The sequence below is a fragment of the Oncorhynchus tshawytscha genome, linkage group LG24 (genome assembly GCF_018296145.1).
Source record: "Oncorhynchus tshawytscha isolate Ot180627B linkage group LG24, Otsh_v2.0, whole genome shotgun sequence".
Classification (NCBI taxonomy): Eukaryota; Metazoa; Chordata; class Actinopteri; order Salmoniformes; family Salmonidae; genus Oncorhynchus; species Oncorhynchus tshawytscha.
In genome coordinates this window covers 4,676,383-4,683,653 of record NC_056452.1, presented here as the reverse complement: position 1 = coordinate 4,683,653, position 7,271 = coordinate 4,676,383, and positions in this window count along the sequence as shown.

Here is a 7,271-nt window from a genome sequence, read left to right as displayed (position 1 = left end):
ATTCAAGACAAGGTTGTTTCTATTCATCTCAGATTCTCAGTTTGTCAGTGTCAAAGTAGCCTGTCATTTCAATGATTTGTGCTGTATTAAAAAAGATTCTGCCAAAGTCTCTAGTCATGTAGAATTGCGTGAAATGTGTTTATAAAAGGCCACATTTTCCCTGGACCTTAGGCAACTGAAAGTTTTCCCCATGTGTGCAACTTCTGTAAGTACCTCTACTCTACCGCTCTATGCAAATGTGATGATACGTATGCAATGCTTTATTATAAAGGTGATTTTTACTTTTTGTTCCGCCACCTCATGATTTACAAATTAAGCACTGTTAAAGACAGATTTACAGCCTTCAACAACGGGGATGCCGAGAACAAGGTCAAATGACAATCTTGACTAAATGTAGATAACTACCTAACATTCACAATTGCTTCCCCTTTTCTCTACCATAGCTTGCATTCGCTAGCTAGCCACAATCCAGCTTTTGGCTGTAAGATATTTAGCATAGCCTACTAAATCATAATTGTTTTATATAATGGTAGCTAGCTAGCTTAAAAAATAAATGTAACCTTTGTTTAACCAGGCAAGTTAGTTAAGAACAAATTGTCATTTACAAGGATGGCCTACCCCGGCCAAACCCAAACCCGGACGACGCTGGGCCAATTGTGCGATGCCCTATGGGGCTCCCAATCACGGCCGGTTGTTATACAACCTGGAATGGAACCAGGGTCTGCAGGTACGCCTCTAGCACTGAGATGCAGTGCCTTAGGACAGCTGCGTCACTCAGGAGCCCCCAAGCTACTTTAGTTCAGCTTACTTACCATGTCTGACCAAAATTATCATCATAAATGATCAGTACTTACTAATTGTATATAGCTGAGCATCTCTTAATTGGCTTCTTGAAATCCACACCATATATAGTGCACTCAAAAAGTATTCAGACCCTTGACTTTTTCCACATTTTGTTACGCTACAGCCTTCTCATCAATCTACACACAATGACCCATTATGACAAAGTGAAAACAGGTTTATAGAAACAGGTTTATTTTTTTCTTTTAATTTAAAATAAACAACACAAACCATACTTACTTAAGTATTCAGACTCTTTGTATGAGACTCGAAATTGAGCTCAGGTGCATACTGTTTCCATTGCTCATCCTTGAGATGTTTATACAACATTATTGGAGTCCACCTGTGGACATGATTTGGAAAGGCACACTCCTGTCGATGTAAGGTCACACAGTTGATAGTGGATGTCAGAGCAAAAACAACTCTCTGATATAGAAGGAATTGTCTGTAGAGCTCAGACAGGATTATGGCACAGATCTGCGGAAGGGTACTAAAAGATTTCTGCAGCATTGAAGGTCCCCAAGAACATAGTGGCCTTCATCATTCTTAAATGGAAGAAGATTGGAACCACCAAGACTCTTTCTAGACCCTGCCACCTGGCCAAACTGAGCAATCGGAGGGAAGGGCCTTGGTCAGGGAGCTGACCAAGATCCAGATGATCACTCTGACAGAGCCCCAAAGTTCCTCTGTGGAGATGGGAGAACCTTTCAGAAGGACCACCATCTCTGTAGCACTCCACCAATCAGGCCTTTATGGTAGAGTGACCAGACGGAAGCCTCTTCCCAGTAAAAGGCACAACAGCCTGCTTGGAGTTTGCCAGAAGGTACCTAAAGGACTATCTGGCCCGATGAAACCAAGATTGAACTCTTTGTGTCACGTCTGGAGGACACCTGGCACGATGAAGCATGGTGGTGGCAGCATCATGCTGTGAGGATGTTCTTCAGCAGCAGGGACTGGGAGACTAGTCAGGATTGAGGGAAAGATGAATGGAGCAAAGTAGAGAGTGGTCCTTGATGAAAACCTGCTCCAGAGCGCACAGGAACTCCGACTGGGGTGACGTTTCACCTTCCAACAGGACAACGACCCTAAGCACACAGCCAAGACTACGCAGGATTGGCTACGGGACAAGTCTCAATGTCCTTGAGTGGCCCAACCAGAGCCCGGACATCTCTGGAGAGACCTGAAAATAGCTGTGCAGTGATGATCAGACCTGACAGAGCTTGAGAGGATCTGCAGAGAAGAATGGGAGAAACTACCCAAATACAGGCCTGCCAAGCTTGTAGCCTCATATCCAAGAAGACTCGAGGCTGTAATCGCTGCCAAAGATGCTTCAACAAAAGTATTTAGACCCTTTACTATGTAAAATGTGATATTTCAGTAGATTTTTAAAAATAAATGTAATAAATTAATACATTTGCTAACATTTCAAAAAACCTGTTTTTCCTTTGTCATTTAGGAGTATTGTGTGTATATTGATGAGGGGAATTTTTATAATAAGGCTGTAATGTAACAAAATGTAGAAGTCCAGGGGTCTGAATACTTTCCGAGTACACTGTATACTGTCATGACGAGACTGTCATTAATGTGATGACTGTTATTTATCGAATAATTACCCATGTTTAATTGACACTCAAATTAAATTAATCATATAACAATTGACTCATTAGGAATGGGGCAACACAGGAATAGTTCTTTAACGAGTTACTTTCTACCGACTTGAAAACAGGTCCCTAGTGGACTAATAAAAGCATGACTGTTTGGTTACGCAATGGAAGGGATGGGTATATAAGGAGAGGGAGGGGGAGGCAAATAGTCAACTTATCGTACATACATTTGGAAAATACACTCACCGTAGCTAGAATATTTAGCACCCTAGCAACTGCTCACTTGGATTAGAATTGCAATATATAGATGCCTTTCTATGTCGTCTCTCTGTTGAAACCACTCAATCCATCTATGGGGAGTAGTTTGATGTAAGTCTCTGGTTGTCCACCAGAGGTCACAAAGTCTGTCTTAGTTGTAGCCTTCTTTGTCTTGGAGTGTTCTTAGAATGGATACTTCAGGTGTACCACATGGTGGTGAGAGGGAACTCTTCTTCCCTCCCCGTCTTTGATCGAATGTCCTAGACTACTTTGGTCTAGTCTTTACCTTTTTCGCTCGTCGAGAGTTTCAGAGGGTCTTACCATTGTCAGCCGTGTACCCACCGCTCCACACTGTCTGGTCTTGTAGTTTTAACCATTTCAACGTGTGGACCATGTCCTTACGTCTGTATTCAAAATCTCAGCGAGTACCCACAAGCACTCTGGCCTGAAAGGCGGTACCATCACACGAACTCTGAGCTCTGACCTCACTTGGGTGTGGCTACTGACTGGCACAAGTTTGCAAGAAAAAATGCTAATCACATTGCTATCTTTTCAAAAATAGTTTTATATTTAATCATATACGTTTTACAACATTTAGATGTAAATCTGATATATATAGTGTGAAAGCTCTTAAAGTTACAATGTTTCCGTTATTTACGTCTTTCTGATCATTTTAATGACATCACAAAATAGACATGAATTTCCCATATTCCATCTGTCATCATTCGGATGTTGAAATATATTGTCCTAGTGTTCAATGTTTGATGTTGAAGTTTTGGGCAAGAGTTTCTTTAACACCCAGACATTCCATTCTCCAAAACTAGAGACCAAGAAAGAGAAAGTTCTCTCAATTTTACGACCGGCTGGTTAACTGTCCACCATGGGCCTAGTTGATCCAGCACCTTTGATCCTCACCAAGGAGAGAGTCATGACAATAGCATGTAGAACAAACATGTGTCTCTGATTAGATATCTCATCAGCTTTCAGAATTGTATTTCTATCTGTAACATTCCTAATTGGATGCTGAAACATGGCCCAGGTGGTAGTGTCTTCTGATAGAAACATAACCTAGAACATGGTTGCCATATTCTCAGAATATCAGAAATGTTTATACTTTCTCTCGTTTGCCATCGAAACAATGATCATGCCAGTTTTACCAAAATAAAATTGAATTTAGATTTGATTTGAATACACATCATTCAATCTGATTGGCTACCATGTAAAAAATAGGGAAAAGTTTTGACAACTATTTATATTATGTGAAAATGGATTCTTTCCCATTAACTATTTGGCTTGGTTCTACTATTTTTATTTCAGAAAATGACATTCAGATGTCAAATTCAACTGCAGTTAGCGGCCACATACTCATCCAAGGCATTTACAACACATCCAAGATTTGAAGAGTTTTTCACACAGACACATGAATAAACAATATCAGTTATCACTAGTAGTGAGCACCAATATTCTTAATTAATGGGGCTTGTGAAGCAAGAGTACCCACTTTAAGTCTGACATACTTCTTATAATTATTGTTTATAACGCTACTCTTACACTGTTTAAACTAGAAAATGTAATTCAAAGTTTAAAACGTGGAGACCGGTCTGGAATATTGTGCTTGTATACAACTTTTTGATATCTTTAACTTTTTTAAATTATCTTCATCCACTTTAATAGGATTTCCTCAACATTCTAAAAGTCCCATTGTGACATCACTTCCATTGTTGCAATTACAGTGAATGGAATGTTGGAAGTGATGTCACAATGGGACCTTTAGAATGTTGAGGAAATCCCATTAAAGTGGATGAAGATTGACAGAAAGGACCAAAAGCTTAATAATTTAACATTCCATTCACTGTAATTGCAACAATGCAACTTTTGACACAAATCAGCTACTTTGCCAACAGCTTAGACAAAAAGTTAGTGTATAAAACCTTCCTCTACTTCTCAAACAAATATCTTATTCCAATAAAATGCTACAGCTATTTCAGTAACTGCGTCAACTGCTTTTTTTCTAAACTTTTTGAAACTGCTGTTTTGACCACTCCACCAACAAGTTAGACAAAATTGTAGAGGGTATAACATCTTGTTGTACTTCTCTACTATTCAAATCTGGACTCCGAACAGAATGATCTCCTACCAATCAAAAGTTACAGCTGTTTGTCGGAGCTTAGAGTGACAAAAAGTAGCTAGTTAAAGTCAGTTAACAGCTCTCATTTCTCATCATTGAGCATCCCAAATGGAGCCATTGCTATGGATACTCAGACACAGAGGAGCATGTGACAGCGCAGGCAAAATGTATGAGGAAGGTTAAGGGCGTTTGAACTTAGAACAATTGTGAACACCAAGAAAGTAGCTACAAGGATCGTGCCCAGTAATCTAAATAACTCTGTCCGTAAAGATAAGGGCTGCTCTGATTGGATAGCGCCAAATTGTCTCCGTTCACTCGCTTAAAATTTCACCCGATCACTTCATCACACTTCTTTCAGTTCACACGCAACAACTGTAGTTTAGACACTGGACAACCAAAAACTACTGACCACAACCACAACTACTGACGACTACTGCTAACCACCACCACACAACTACTTACCAAAACCACACAACTACTGACCACAACTGACCCCACGTTTTTTTAATTTACTTTTTATTTGTATATAAACATAATTATGATGTGGAGGTCCTAGGCTGGTGTGGTTACACATGGACTGCACTTGTGAGGTCTGTTGGACGTACTGCTAAATTCTCTAAAACGAATTTGGAGGCGGCTTATGGTACAGAAATTAACATTAAATTACCTGGCAACATTCCTGTGGACATTCCTGCAGTCAGCATGCCAATTACATGCTCCCTCAAAACATTGTGTTGTGTGACCTTTTATTGCACCTGTGTAATGATCATGCTGTTTAATCAGCTTCTTGATATGCCACACCTGTCAGGTGGATGTATTCTCTTGGCAAAGGAGAAATGCTTACAGAGATTTAAACAAATTTGTGCACAACATTTGAGAGAAATATGTTTTTTTTGTGAGTATTGAAAATGTCAATGTATGTTTCCCTAAAGCTTACTACAACCTCTACGCAGACACTATATTTTTGTAGTCATATTTTTTTTAATTATATAGAGAAAAATGCCAGTTATTTATTCAGCAGCAATAGCCTCCAGAATAGCTGTATAGCTGTGCATAGCACTGCCTTGGCACCCAATAATTGTAAAAAAATTAAATAAAAGTTCCCCTTTTTCTCCCCAATTTCTTGGTATCCAATTGGTAGTTACAGTCTTGTCTCATTGCTGCAACTCCCTTACGGACTCCTGCAACTCCCTTTCCAAAACACAACCCAACCAAGCTGTACACCGGGAGACGGCGTTAGCGTACACTGCACCCGGCCCGCCACAGGAGTCGCTAGTGCGTGATAGGACAAGGACATCCCTGCCGGTCAAACCCTCCCTAACCCCGAAGACGCTTATTTTACTTATTTTCCACCATAATTTGCAAATAAATTCATTAAAAATCCTACAATGTGATTTTCTGGATATTTTTTATCATTTTGTCTGTCATAGTTGAAGTGTACCTATGATGAAAATTACAGGCCTCTCTAATATTTTTAAGTGGGAGAACTTGCACAATTGGTGGCTGACTAAATACTTTTTTGCCCCACTGTATCTTAATACAGTTTATAAAGAGAAAAAATTATAGTTAAACCATGCTGACTGTTTTATTCAAAGGACAAAAAAATTATGGATTCATCAGGTACTCACGCTCCCTTCTCTTTGCCTTTCCGCTACTTTTCTTGTCTTTGAATATTAACGCTTCATTAGCTCCTGAGTGTTGCAGAGGTCTATGGCACCGCATCTCAGTGTTAGAGGCATCACTACAGACCCTGGTTTGATTCCAGGCTGTATCACAACTGGCCGTGATTGAGAGTCCCATAGGATGGCGCAAAATTAGCCCAGCTTCGTCCGGGTTAGGGTTTGGTCGGGGTAGGCAGTCATTGTAAATCAGAATTTGTTCTTAACTGACTTGCCTAGTTAAATAAAGTGTTGGGTTCTGAGAATATGAAATATACTTATTCATTGAGGGTGGGAGGGGAATGTATAACATTTACATTCAGTCCAGATATGTTAGTGTTATTGATCAGGTATCTTATTGAAATATTGAGTGCTAGGGTCTAGAGGGTCTGCACCAGAAGTTAATGGTTATCTGTAGGAGGAATGTATATGATCAGTGCAATTAAGCTTGGAATGACCTGAGTGTAGGTAAAACAATCACATGTCAGGCACTGATAAGGGGAGAGAGCCGTGGATTAGTGATGAAGGGGGCCGAGGTCACGTTAAGGGAGAAGGAACAGTTTATTGCCCGCTTCACTTAATTTCCTGCCTAGCAACAGAGATGTAGAGGAGGAGATTCCACCCCAAATTGTATATATATATACACCGCCACTGGTGGAACCATATCTTGGTCTGTTCAGCTGTTTGATTCTTTGGGGTGAATAAACTTGGTTTAAGCTTTCATATTGTCCGTAAAGGGTTCTTACTCTGACATTTAGAACCTAACAAAATGTTAAATACAAT